The following is a 12,881-nucleotide window of genomic DNA, read 5'->3' as shown; positions in this document are numbered from 1 at the left end:
AACACGAATCAGGCGATTCATTTCTTTTACGAAATCTACTGTCGGCTGCACGGTCCTATGTGAGGCTTCAATGTGTTATCTATAAATGAAAAGTCCTTTGATGACCTGGTCGCTGAAGAGCTGAAATGCGATGTCCACTTTCATTTTTTCAAAGCAGTTTGGCTTAAGGTGTGCATTTGTCAGGCTTGGCATAACTTTCAGTGTAACATTTTCTCGATCCGCTTCGAAGGCTGCTAGTACAATACCAATGTGAGCATGCCCAGCTGGTGTCAGGTATCCTTTTCCAACAAATCCGTTTCTCACATTCTTCAAAAGGTGTGGAAAATCTGACAAAAAATAGAGCTGCCTTTTAGGATCCACTCGGTGTTTGGTGCTGCTCCGAACGTGGCTTTGAGAACCTTTGAAAAAAAACAACAACTTGCGATCAGTTTCTTCATCACAATATTTAAGCATTAGAAACATGAAATCTGCACTAGCACCATGCACACTCTAAACAATCTTGCATTTTGTGGGAAATTACAGCCTTACCCTGTATTCCAAACAGCCGCCACATGCTCCTATTCCAGCTGGCGCCGTCGCATGTTATGCAATCCACGAACAGACCAGCCTTTGCCTCAAGGACTGTGGTTTCCAAAATGATTTTCGCCAGTGTTGGGGCCTTCACATTACCCTTTGAGGCAAAAACACCGAGGATTTGCGTCCATTTTCCTGTGGAAAGATAATCTCTCACAAATGTACGTGCGTTTTACGTATAAAGTTGCGAACTGTAACCAAGAGAAAAAAAAGTTTACCAGTAAATGGCTGAAACAGCACAATCATCCCATGGTCTGCCAGCACATTCTTCTGGTCAGCAGGTGTATGACCTCCAAGGTCAACAAAGCCTTCAATATCACCTGAATTGTAAAAAAAAGCACAGGAAAAACACCTTGTTTTATGCGCAGACATCTCTCAACACAGATCAGAATATGGCAAAGGTACTAAACCAGCATAAAAAAGCACGTGCTAAAAGACGACGATCGAATATTACCAGAGCACTGCACGGCTCGAGCAATATTGTAGTGCTTAGCAGAAGATCGTATTTTTCTCATACTGTAACAGCTCGCTGATTCGTGCTTCAATGGACCGGAAAAAATGTTCGCATAGTCGGAAATTAAGTTCGAACTATCGAATGACCCCGAAAAAAAAAAACTGACAAGAACCGCTTGCATCGCGCTAAATTTATTTGGTGAAAGACTTGGCAGTAGTTGCTTGTTATTTTAGATGAGAACGGCGCAACAATCACTATTTTTAGCGGTGGAGCTCTGCCGCTAGTGCATCGCACGCCGCAAGCGCGGAAGATTCACGGGCGATGAATACGGCATTGCTCAGCAGCTCCGAAGCGGCAAGAAAAAAATGTGGATAAGGAAGATTAGCGAAACAGCCAACCAACGCTATAAACGGCGCGTAGCTGGGTTTGGCTGGCTGGCTAGTGCGGTTGGGCGTACGTTTCAGAAAAGCAAAATCGAAACTATCAGTGTGTCCGCTCTTGTAGATGAGGCCGTCCGTCCGCCATCACGCCTGCCGTTCAGCGCAAGTCAGAGCTGCGCGAGTGATTCTGCAGCACAGAATTCAGCTTTGAGGGGGGCTATTTGGACGACCGCTTGCCGAACCGATACTTGTATGTACACAACCTCCTTTGGGAGCCCGTTCGAATTAACTGGTGCGAGACCCGTAGCTTCCGAAACAGTGAGCGTGCAACGCCATAGACTTGCATAGCGTTGGCCGGGACCGCGCCGGCAGTTCGAATTATGCGGATTTTCGCATTGCGGGGTTTGAATCAAAGAGCTTTTATCGTATACACAGAACGGTCCAAGAATTCATTGCAGCTATACTCACCAGCTGATTTCACATTTAGGTGCTCCGAAAGCTTTATTTCGTCAATGACGAGGCCACCGTGATGACTGTAAGCATCCATGGTCTTTGTTTTTTCATTTAGGGCATCGAAGACCTTTGTACTGAGGCCAAAGCCACCATTGAAGCGCTGTAGGTACTTTTTCAGGCAAGTTCGCCTTGGCAGAACCATAATAGACTGTCTGCGGAGATGTTCATACAACTTCGGGCTTCGCATCCTCATCAGCATACATTCTAAAATCCACTCATCATCGTATCGCATTCCCTTGTGTGATTTTCGCCTTGCAGCAAGGAAACAACTCTTTACAACCAGCTGCTGCTTTGAGGGAAGAGATTTAATTTTGCTGTTAAATGTCTTTTCACTAAGAGCCTCATTTCGCTCTTTCATGTGAGCCACCTGTATCCTTGCATTTGCCAATCTTTTCTTGGTTCTTGACAAGCTTCGAGAAATGTTCCTGCACTGTTTCTTTTCATCAGATTTTCTGGCAATTTCACTTGTGCTTTTCTTTTTTCTGCACACTTGGTTTTGAACCAGAATCCTTTGGTACTTGCAGAAAGCGCAGGATTCACCTTCAGACCTCACAGGTAATGAACACTTCTCAGAAAAAAAATCATGCCATTGTAGGAGGTGTGCTTTCCTAATGCCGGCTTTATGCCGCATCCATCACAAAGATTTGTCAAGGCAACTTCCTTGAACAAAGTTTCGGCCTCTTCACAAGTTGTGACGATGTGTTTTGACTTTTCCCTTCCCCTGAGGTAAACCGTGGCTACCACTGATTGTCCATCAAGTAATGGCTTTGCAAATGCTACCATCTTTTCAATGAAGAGGTTAGCGAAGTTATTTTTTTCAGCCTCACAATAGGCGTACGTTAATGAATCGACTGTCATGGATGGCACTTTCATCCATGTCACTGGAATAGCGACGTTGGAGAATGGATGGAGACGATCGTTGGTTGTTCGTGGTCGTTCGTCACCAGCATTTTGCGCTTCGCCAACGCTTCCTTCTGCAGAAACACAGCGTGGGGTGGTGCACTTTTCAGTTACTGCAGCTCCGCTGTTGGTGTCAGATGCTTCCATGCTCACCGATTCAGCATTATCAATGCCTGAGCACAACTCGGAGGCTTCCGACGCAGCACGCCTGTGACGCTTTGCTGGAGGCTCTTGCTGGCACAGATGTCTAGTTTTTCTTTCAGCTGACACTTTAGGCAGAATGTGTTCTGGGTAATGCGTGAATATCGAAGGCACGGCGTCGGGTTTCAGGCGCGGTTTATCGCGGGGAAGCTCGCTGGTAACACCATTTACGCTGACACTGAATGTGCGCTCGATACAACTGCTCTCAAAATGTTTCTCGCAAACCACAGCAGCTGGCGTCAGCCTTCTGTCCTCTCTTTTGATGTTTCTTTCCCATTCTGAGAGCCGCGTAGCATCAGATGGTGCAGTAAACATGGAAACACGTTCTTTGTTCGAGCGGTAACCGCTTTTACACATTGGCACAAAGCAAGTCTTCTCTTTGCACTGTCGCTTTGGCTTTGACATCTTTTTTGTGCAGTCACATGTAGCTCGTTTAGTGGTGGACACGGTAAAAAAAACAATCGAGAGCTCAGTGCATGATTTGACTACACGGTCAAAGCACGCAGAACGGATACACGCACGCACAGAACGCGCGCACAAAACCGACGCAATCACCACAGAACTGCTCGGAGGAGCGGATGCGTCGACTTTCATGTGCAAGGAGCCACACAGGACAACATACACTGCACCTCAGTCAACAAAATTTCGTGCACAAGCAGGTTAATCGCGCACGCACAAGACCAGGTCGCTGACTTCCGAAGCGAGAAAACCGCGTCGTCTGCTGCGGCAGCACCCTCCCGACAAGCAGCGCCCTCTGCCGCCATCGGTGGGCTTTCATTGCAAACGGTGCCACCTGCTCCCATTGCGCAGCGCTGGCGCTCGGCACACTAGCCAGTATATTCTGGCCTAACTCCCGCTCCTCTCACCAGGGGCGCTACGGTCAGAGTGACGTCACACCAGCTGTATAAAACAGCTCCGCTCCTCTCGCCAAGGCAGTCAATTTGCTCCGCAACCACCAGGCTTAACCAAACTAAGCCACGGCCGTTTTTACTCGTTCTCTCGGAAGCCTAGCTGCGGCGTTCCTTTATACGTGTTTTCATTACAGTACGGAAAAAGCGCGCGGGCCCCCATTTTGGGTGTTTCTCTCGAACACTTTTTATATATGAGAAAAAACGTTTCCTCCTTCCTTTTTCTCCAGCACATCATACCGCAGACTCACTGGAGCCGTTTTCATGGCAGTGTGGCTCTCTGGGTGTTTACACTGTATAAACTCGTCCAAAGCGCTTGACAATCATTTTCATAACCAGAAAATGAAGCAAAGCATAGGCTCCTGCGAATTACACTCTTCAATTAATAAAAAGCTTACTTAGTTATCCTATTTTCATAGGTAGCCACACACAAAATTTAGTTGCGGTTGCATTTATCTGGGACCAAAATAATTATGTGGTCCTATCTTAATTCGTTGAAATGGATTGCATGACACTACTGGCCTCGGCTTTCAGTGCACTACAAGCGTACAAGCTTTTTGAGGGGCGGATTTATATAGGCTTGGTTTGGGTGGCGGGGTGGTCGAAATTTCGTCCTTTCGGCAAGGAGTGTCTACAAACAACTGTGATGCCACGGGAAGGTGTCACAATTTTCTTACTAATATTGGCGGTCTATACTTTTTCCTAAATGTAGCCAGCAAATTATGAGAAAGCGGAAGTTCTCGCGATAATACAGCGTAGATCTCGAAGTTCAAGATAGAAAACCTCAAGCGTTCCTCCCAGAGTTGTTCCCTATCTTGAGCCTGTCATTATTTCACTGCCGTGGAATCACCAGCAAGATTACGTGATGGCGTGCAGAGTGCAAAGTTTGCCGGCAATCCTGAATGGCGCCTCTACTGATACGAGGAACATGAGTGTGGTAATAAACTTTTTAGCTCTAGCGAAAAAAAATTATTGTTCAAATATTCAGGGGGGTGCAGCCGCCTCCTCTTGCCAAATTGTTGCCGTGTTGTTTGCCAAATAAAGTGAGACTTTTGCAACACCACCCGGACAGCCTTATTGAAGCTAGGGAGGCAGGCGGTCTAGAAAAAAAAGGAATAATGGGCAGAAGGGATGCAAGCTTTCTTCTTAAAGGGGCCCCGAAACACATTTTCAGTGCATTGTGTTGCCTCTTGGTTGCATAGAATGAGTTATAGTGATGCTATTAGCATCGGTCGTGCCGCGTATACTGCGGTTTTTAATATTTTAATTACCCCGCAAAAACAAATTTGTAGCGCTGACGGTGTCACCATACAGTGGCGGTTTTTAGCAGTGGATATGACATCACTTAGTGCGAGCTTGATGATAGGACAAAGAGTAAATATACTGCAAATTGGGTTAATAACTAGAGATACGTTTTGTCAAGTTTTTGTGTTTTATATTAAATTAAGAAAACCAACTTGTTTGCCCTAGATAAAAGCACTGTAAATCAAGTAAAACAAAAACATGCCACCAGAGGCATGGCTACTTTTGGCATCGAAGGACTTTGCGCCCCTCTGTAAACATCCTACGACCTAGCACTAAAAACACTTATGGCTACTCTCTATGTATCTGAAGCGGATTTGCGGAATCGATCCGATCGAGCCATTGCACTCTATAAGAGTTCGTTTCGGTCCCAAGGAAGTATGCGTTCGTTTCACATTTAGCAGGCGGTGCGCATAGTCAGCTTGTGAAGGATCTCTGGGCGGCAGCGCCAGATGGCGCCACGTTCCCGTCAACAGCGCGCGCTCCTTGCTCGCTGTGGCCAACCAGCGCGCTAGGAGCGACGGGCGATGGTTGGCGGTAAAAGCAGTAGCGGTGCGCGCTATGCTAAATGTGTCCGATTTCTTGCGCAGGCTGTCACACCGTCGCAGTATCTCGAGCTCGAGTTCGGATCCATAAGTAAGGGAACGTCACTGATCAGTGTTTCCTTCTGTGCCGTCGACGTGGCGGTGAAGCATCGCTGGGTCAGCTGGGCGTTCACATGGTTGTTGTACCCATGCAAACGGCGCTGCCAGCCTTGGCATGAACGAGTTACAGAGAACAGGCAACCATGGAGTGCAAGAGTAAAAGTACTTTTTGGGCTAGTTGGTGCATTTTTTAACCAAGGAAACGGAGCAGCGCAAAAACATGCAATCACACAAGAAGGACACGACACGAGCGCGCGTCGTGTCTTGTCCTTGTGTGATTGCATGTTTTTGCGCTGCTCCGTTCCCTTGGTTAAAAAAACACGGAGTGCAAACTTCCGCCACGCGCTAAGATAGGCTGTTTTGATTGGTCGCCCTGAGTGTCGTCATCGGGAGAGTGAAATGGGAATGGGAAGCTGCGCGAAAATCGAGTTGAGGGCAGCATTTTGTTTGCTTGTATTTTGAAATTTCGTCACTGAATAACTCCCGTTCATATGCATCGATTCTCGTAATTCTTTTTTAGTCAGCATCTGTGTGACAAAGAATCCATCTGAAGCGTAACCGGCATCCGCTGAAGCAGTGTTTCGCAGCCTCTTTAAGTGGCGTCTGGATACCAACAAAGCCACGCCAAGGCCGGTCTCAAGGGAGCGCGCGCTTTTCTTCTGAAAGAGCGCGCACGCCCCTCTCGAGACCGGCCGTGGCCACGCAAAGTGCCGGCTTCCGCTTGAAGCTCAAGACGGGCCGCCAGACGGGCACATCCGCGCCGCGCCACACCCCGTACACGTTGTTGCCTCGGTCTGTGCGACAAATGGCGAGGATACGGGTTAAATGTCATCTGAAGTCGTTACGAGGAGACGAGGAGAAGGAGGCGGAGAGGAGACAACTCGTTTTCTTCGCCTTTTCCCGGCCGTTGCCCTACGCCGTGCTTGTCCCTACCTTCAGCATTTCCAAACTGGCTTTGGCCGTTCGTCGCTGTCGTATTACCTGAGGCGTAGGTAGACTACGGGTTGTCTTCCCCTAATGGGAAGTGCAGTCAACCGCCGTATGGCATTTTTTTATGGGGGAGGGGGCAAGAAAACAAATGCAGGACGTTTCATGTCACCGCCTTACGAGTGAGGGCAGCGCCCCTTTTGAAGCGATCCCCTCTAGTGAGTTATGGCTCATTCGAAGTTGGACCGTCATGACCCTTGCATTTTTTTTCTTCGCGCTTACTTTCCATCCAGTCTCACTGTAACTGCATGCCTTCGCTATCTAGGCGAGCAAGTTTGAGCCTTCGGCACTCCGCTGCTTGTGAGGGTGATAGCACTCTCAGTTTGATGAGAACAAATGACGCAGAACTGTTTGGTTAAAGCCTTCATTGCTGACCGGTACATGTGCCACAGGGGACGCGAATATATTTGCGACTGCTATATGAAACTGTGTGTGAGAGGGAAAGCTGATACGCTAACAGACCCGCCAGGCTGCTTGGTTTTCCCGCTGTACAGTGCTGCAGTCTGGTCTGGCCTTGTTCAAACATTTTCTGCATGCAGAAGAGTACAATAAATTGTGCACAGTTTGAGACCGCTGTGCCTGAGCGCTTTGAGACGGCATTTCGAGCAAAAACGAAGTCCCCTACCATCTTTGTCCTCACCATGCCAATGTTCAGCAACAAATATGGAACAAAGTTTGCGATAAGCAAACTGTACATCCTAATATAAATGAGACATGAACAGTCGGTGCAAAATGTCTTCAGTGCTAAAGACATGGAGCGAAACCCGTGACTTAGGCAACACTGCATGGTGCACAGCTGGCCGTTAGCTGAAATCGGTATGGTTGGAAAAGCGTTTGCAAATGCTTCTTATGGTCAACCTACCAAAATCAACAGGAAGTCTCACTTTTTCTTAATTACGGTCATATGCGGTCCTTTAAGGCACCCCGATCTCTCTCAATACGCGTAGGAATTGTGCAAACAGGAGAATCAGAAAGGGAAAATTTATGCAGCACCCGTTTCCCGCTGTAACAGCCGGAGAGCTGAACAATTATTAGAATAAACATTGAAAAAATCCAGCACACTTCAACCCTTCATGAGGCAACAATAACAAGTAAGCAAATTGTTTGTTACTTGTGGTTACTCTGCATTGTCGCAACCGGGAGTTGTTCTCCAACGCGCGCATTCGCTGCCGAACACTACATTTCAGTACGCTTCTCAGCAGATGGTTGAATGCTCGTGTAGCACACTTGGCTTTGTCTGGCGAATGGACAAGACACGTAATGACATTCAAAAAACAAGAACTATAACAATACCTCCGCGCAACAAGCATATACACATAGGAATTTCAATGTTTTGTTAACTTTGACACAAAGAAAGCTGCGATGTAAGACTAAAGTACTTGCAGTATAACAAATTTAGTGAGGAAATCTGCATTGTACGCTCTTATCGATGGTGACTATAGTTTGTGAAGATTGCGCTCAGTGATTTTTGTACAGCGTAATCCGATAGTATTAAAAAACAAAAATAGGTAATGTGCGCATCAAATTCTGCATATCAGTCAGACCTCGTTAGAAGCGGCGTCAGCCATGCGACGGACGCCCTTCTATATGCATAGATTCACGTCAAGATGCCGCACTTGACAAAAGGGTTCATTGGGCGGCCGGGCGCGCAGCCGAGGGCACCGGAGAACTCTTCGACTTTTCGGAAGATGTCATCGCATTCGTCGTCGCCGGCCGCAGGGAACGCGCGCTCGCTGCCCAGGCAGGTTGAGTAGCACGCTGCGATGAAGAACAGTGCGGCGCTGCTGTAGCCCTCGATCTAAATACCTCGAACCTTTCGAGAAGTTCGTCGCACCCCTCCGAGGCGGCGCTGCGATCTCTGTACGCTTGCAGCGACCCCTCGAGGGCGAGCGCGTGCTCAAGCTGATGGAGCACAGTGTAGAGATTTCCGCGTTCGCCGCGCACTGCAGCGACCTCCCGATGGAGAACCCGGCTTCCGGCGAAATGATGTAGCTGCGATTAATATCCTAATGTACTATCAGACAGTTCTTTTTGCGTATGTGCGAACACACTACAAACACTTGCACAATTGCCCATTTTTCTTGAATGTGTGTTTAGCTCGTTGGTCTTGTACTGTTTTACTAGCATGATCAGTTCGCTGACGAACGATTGGAAAAGGCGCTGAAAAAAATGATGTGCACTTCAGCCTCCTTGCGTCTGGAAATGTGAAAGCTATGTGCGGTTAAAATCTCTTGATAATGCGCGGTCAGCCACTTGCGTCATCTCCTGGGCCAGCGTCGTACATTGCGAGGGCTGTTCTCAGTAGGTGCCGCACGATGGCGATATAACTGCACGTCAAGCACGGAGGCAATTTACCGGAAATGGGGGAAATTTGGTACTCGCTTGATTGCGACATCTGTAATTAACATGCTCATAATTACTCCTGCAGGCCTCAGTATATATCTCGAAAAAACTTTTAAGCCCTGTGCATTACCTACACGTGGCATTATTCAGCTACAAATGTCGAAGTGTTGTGGCGGACTGGCTGCGTACCTGCCTCATACGCTGGCGGCCTTTGTTCGATTGTCACATAAATCCAATGTTCTAATTAAATTACCGTAAAATTATGACTGCCAGCTCGTGTGGACACCTTTGTGGACATCCTCTGTCTACAACATCCGCCCAAGCAACTCCTGAGCTAAGAAAGGCTTTTGCCTTAAAAAGGTAACAGTGATATTCTCATACATTTCGTTTATATGCACCACTTGAAACCAAGAAAAGCATCCGCTGTTTTCTAACGGACCTCCTACATAATTATTTGCCTATACTCCAACAGCTGCGCATCATTATCAGCACCTGAAAGTAGGCGTATTTTGAACCGTCGAAATCATTTCAACTATAAAATGCAATCCTCATCAGCCGCTTTCATGGTTTTTCTAGTTTCTTTCTGCAGGCTCTTTCGGTAGCAATCGCCACTCAGTGAAACAGAATGAAAGCTAGCTGATTCCTTATTCAACCTGGTGCAAATAATGAAAAGCAGAAATAATCGGGGAGCGCTGGCCTCGCGCGACAGGATGCCAGGGAGGCAAGAGGTGATATTTCCCTTGGCGATCCAACTCAGACCAACATAACCTGGGCTCCTTCCTGGCCGCCAGGGTCTACGAGGCAATGAGATCACTGATGCGGCAGCCCGAGCGCTTACGCACCGAACTCCTCTTCAGCCGCTTTTGCGGTTCCTCGAAATTTTAATTCAATATTGCGACAGCCAACGCCTCTACACGGCCATTGCCGAGGGGCTGTGTAAGGCGGAGGAGCGAACTCTGCGGCGCCTGCAGGCAGGAAATCTTTCCTGTCCTGCTGCAGTGAAACACTTTCATCATAATATAGGTGGAGAGAGCTGCGATATCGTTCACACGATGTGAGCATGTACTGAGAATCGTCACCTTCCCCGACCTCTACCCGAGAGACATGGAAGACTGCCCTCCTCAACTGCTTCACTTTGGAGTCCCAACGGGCTCTGGTAAAGCTTGCCCGTGACGGGGCCTAGTCGGCTGTGTCCCGGACTAAGGATACCGACCATGCTGCGGGGTCTTCTGACGCTCTAACTCTCTTTTAGAGCTTTAAAAAAGTTTTTTACCACCGCTACCAAGCCAGTGTCCTTGGGGAGGTGAAACTACTTCAAACGGAGGAAAGAAACGGACGGAAGAGGGGGCGAGAGGGATGAGAAGCAGCGAGCGGGCAGAGAACCTGTTTTCTGTACGTGACAGTTCTAAAGGAGCTGATTAATATTAACTTGCATTTCTGAGCCTATTAAGACGGCATGTCTTGGTAGTATCAGGGGACGTCTTCTAGCTGTTGTTACCTTAGCAAGTAGGTGTCAAGCGTTACAAGCATAGCCGATTCTTGCGTTGCAAGCACACGCCAGAGGGCTCAACAAAGTGAAAGGTCAAGGCACGCAACGTGCGCGCCCGTCCGGCACGGCGACGTCACGTTGGTCAAAGCGATACCATTTACAGCTCAACGGCGCTTCACCGCCGACACATTCGGCGTGTTCGGCCCACTCCGACCGCACTGGCGGAAACTTGGAGCTGTGTCTCTATTTAGCGCCGAGTGCGTCAGCAGCTCCCGGCCCGACCAGAGCGGTTCCTCCCCTAGCCGCGGCTGCGCTGCTTCGCGAATCTACGACAGATGGCCCGGCGAACGTCTGCGCATGCGCTTCCAGGAACAGCCGTTGTGCCGTGCCAGAGCGATTGGACTGCACGAGAGTCGGATTTGCGCCTGGCGCAGTATGACCAGCTTGATGTGATTCACCAAAGCGAAAGGAACATTCACTGAAGTGGTATGTTGGGGTAGAAAGGAATAAAAGCTTTCACTTCGCGATTCATTTTGAGCACGCGATTCTGTGGAGTTGCTTCATAGTCGGCTGCCTGTCGGTGAACAGTCGGCTACGTGCCGAGGCGACGCGGTAGCCAAGGCCTCCGTGGTTCATGGCCGGCGCGGCGCTCTCGTCCAGAGAGGGAAAGGAGAATGCATACGGCAGCAGCGCCAAGTCACGGCCCGGAAGAAGAGTGAACCAGTCGGCGAACTCGATTAGAACCGAGACCGCGAGGTCGTTCGCGCCCACGTAGTCCAGGTTGACCGCCTGCCCGTTGTCCATCTAACGACGTGTTTTCTTGTCAGGGAAGGTCGGCTCGTCCTGCTGGGGCTGCTTAGCGAAAAAAGAAAGGTCGCAGAGTTGGAATTAGTTCACTACCAAAGTAGGACTATGTCTAGTGCTAGGAGCCCAGGAAAATATTTCCGACATGGAACTGGCGCGAAACACACACGCACACAAGACAGAGTACGGGGGGCGACCGTGAACTTACAACTGATTTTGTTCAACGAACACATCGCATATTTGAAGGAAAAAGAATGCACTTTGATCATGTGCAGCGAAAGGGTACAGCATGTGACAATCAGTAGCACTCCAAGGCCAGAAATTCATCGTCTTATCGAGGCAGGCTTCCTCACCATTGAACAGTACAATCGAAGAATCAGTGATGCATCCATCTTAAGATATGGAAGCGTATTTCATAAAGAGGCCTTTTTATGAAATACGCTTCCATATCTTCGCGTGCGATTGAATCGGGACTCTAGCCCAGAACTCTAATCTCATTCAGCCGTGGCCGACAGTCACTGTGGGAAAGGCAATGCTTAGCCAAATTAGATCCCTCCCTCGTTGTTAGCGATAATCCATGTTCCCGTGCACGATCGTTCAAGCAGCGCCCAGTCCGACAGCTAGCCCGAAAAGAAATTCTACTGAGGAAAATATTTTCAGAAGTGGGTTCCCGGGCTCTAAAGGGGAGCATAAACCGAAATCATAATCACCACAAAATGTGTCCTCTGTTTGGGAGAAGCATTTGTCATCGACCTACAATTCACGCAATTCTAGCTAGACACAGTTTATCCCAAGAAACTTCCTAGTACCATCCGCCCACCGGCCTCCTTGCTATATGTATCTTGTCTTGAAGTACACTGCATTACCTCATCAGGCCATCTGTGATCTTCCCGTTTCGTTACAAGCCCTCTGTTTTCTTTCTGTATTACAGAGGAAGGTGGAATGCGATATCATTAATGGAAAACATCGCGATAGTCAGAATTCTGGGTTAAAGGAGCTGCGCTTCGTCGAGGATGTTGGCAGCATTTCTGTCACCCCACCTTCAGTTGAAGCGTCGCAATGTAAGCAGGAAGGTTGGAAAGAAGCCTTGCGAACCGGTATCTACCGGCCGCGTTGCTTGAGGCATCAACAAAGCAGTAAGTTGTGCATTAAAATAATAATAACAAGTGAGGGAAAGCTTTTTGCGAGTCCCGGCATCTGCCATCGATACGAAGCACCTGAGCGGGGGCAACGGAAATAAAGGATAGGAGGCAGAATGGAGAAATGTAATGAAAGAGGTGAGGGGACAGGAAAAGAGGTAGGGGGGATGAGGCCTCCACGCCACTCTTCTTTCTCAAAGCGCTGCCGTGGTGGCACAGTGGTTACGGTATTCGGGTGCTGACC

Source organism: Amblyomma americanum, chromosome 1 (genome assembly GCF_052857255.1).
Source record: "Amblyomma americanum isolate KBUSLIRL-KWMA chromosome 1, ASM5285725v1, whole genome shotgun sequence".
NCBI classification, from domain to species: Eukaryota; Metazoa; Arthropoda; class Arachnida; order Ixodida; family Ixodidae; genus Amblyomma; species Amblyomma americanum.
This window is presented reverse-complemented; position numbering follows the sequence as displayed.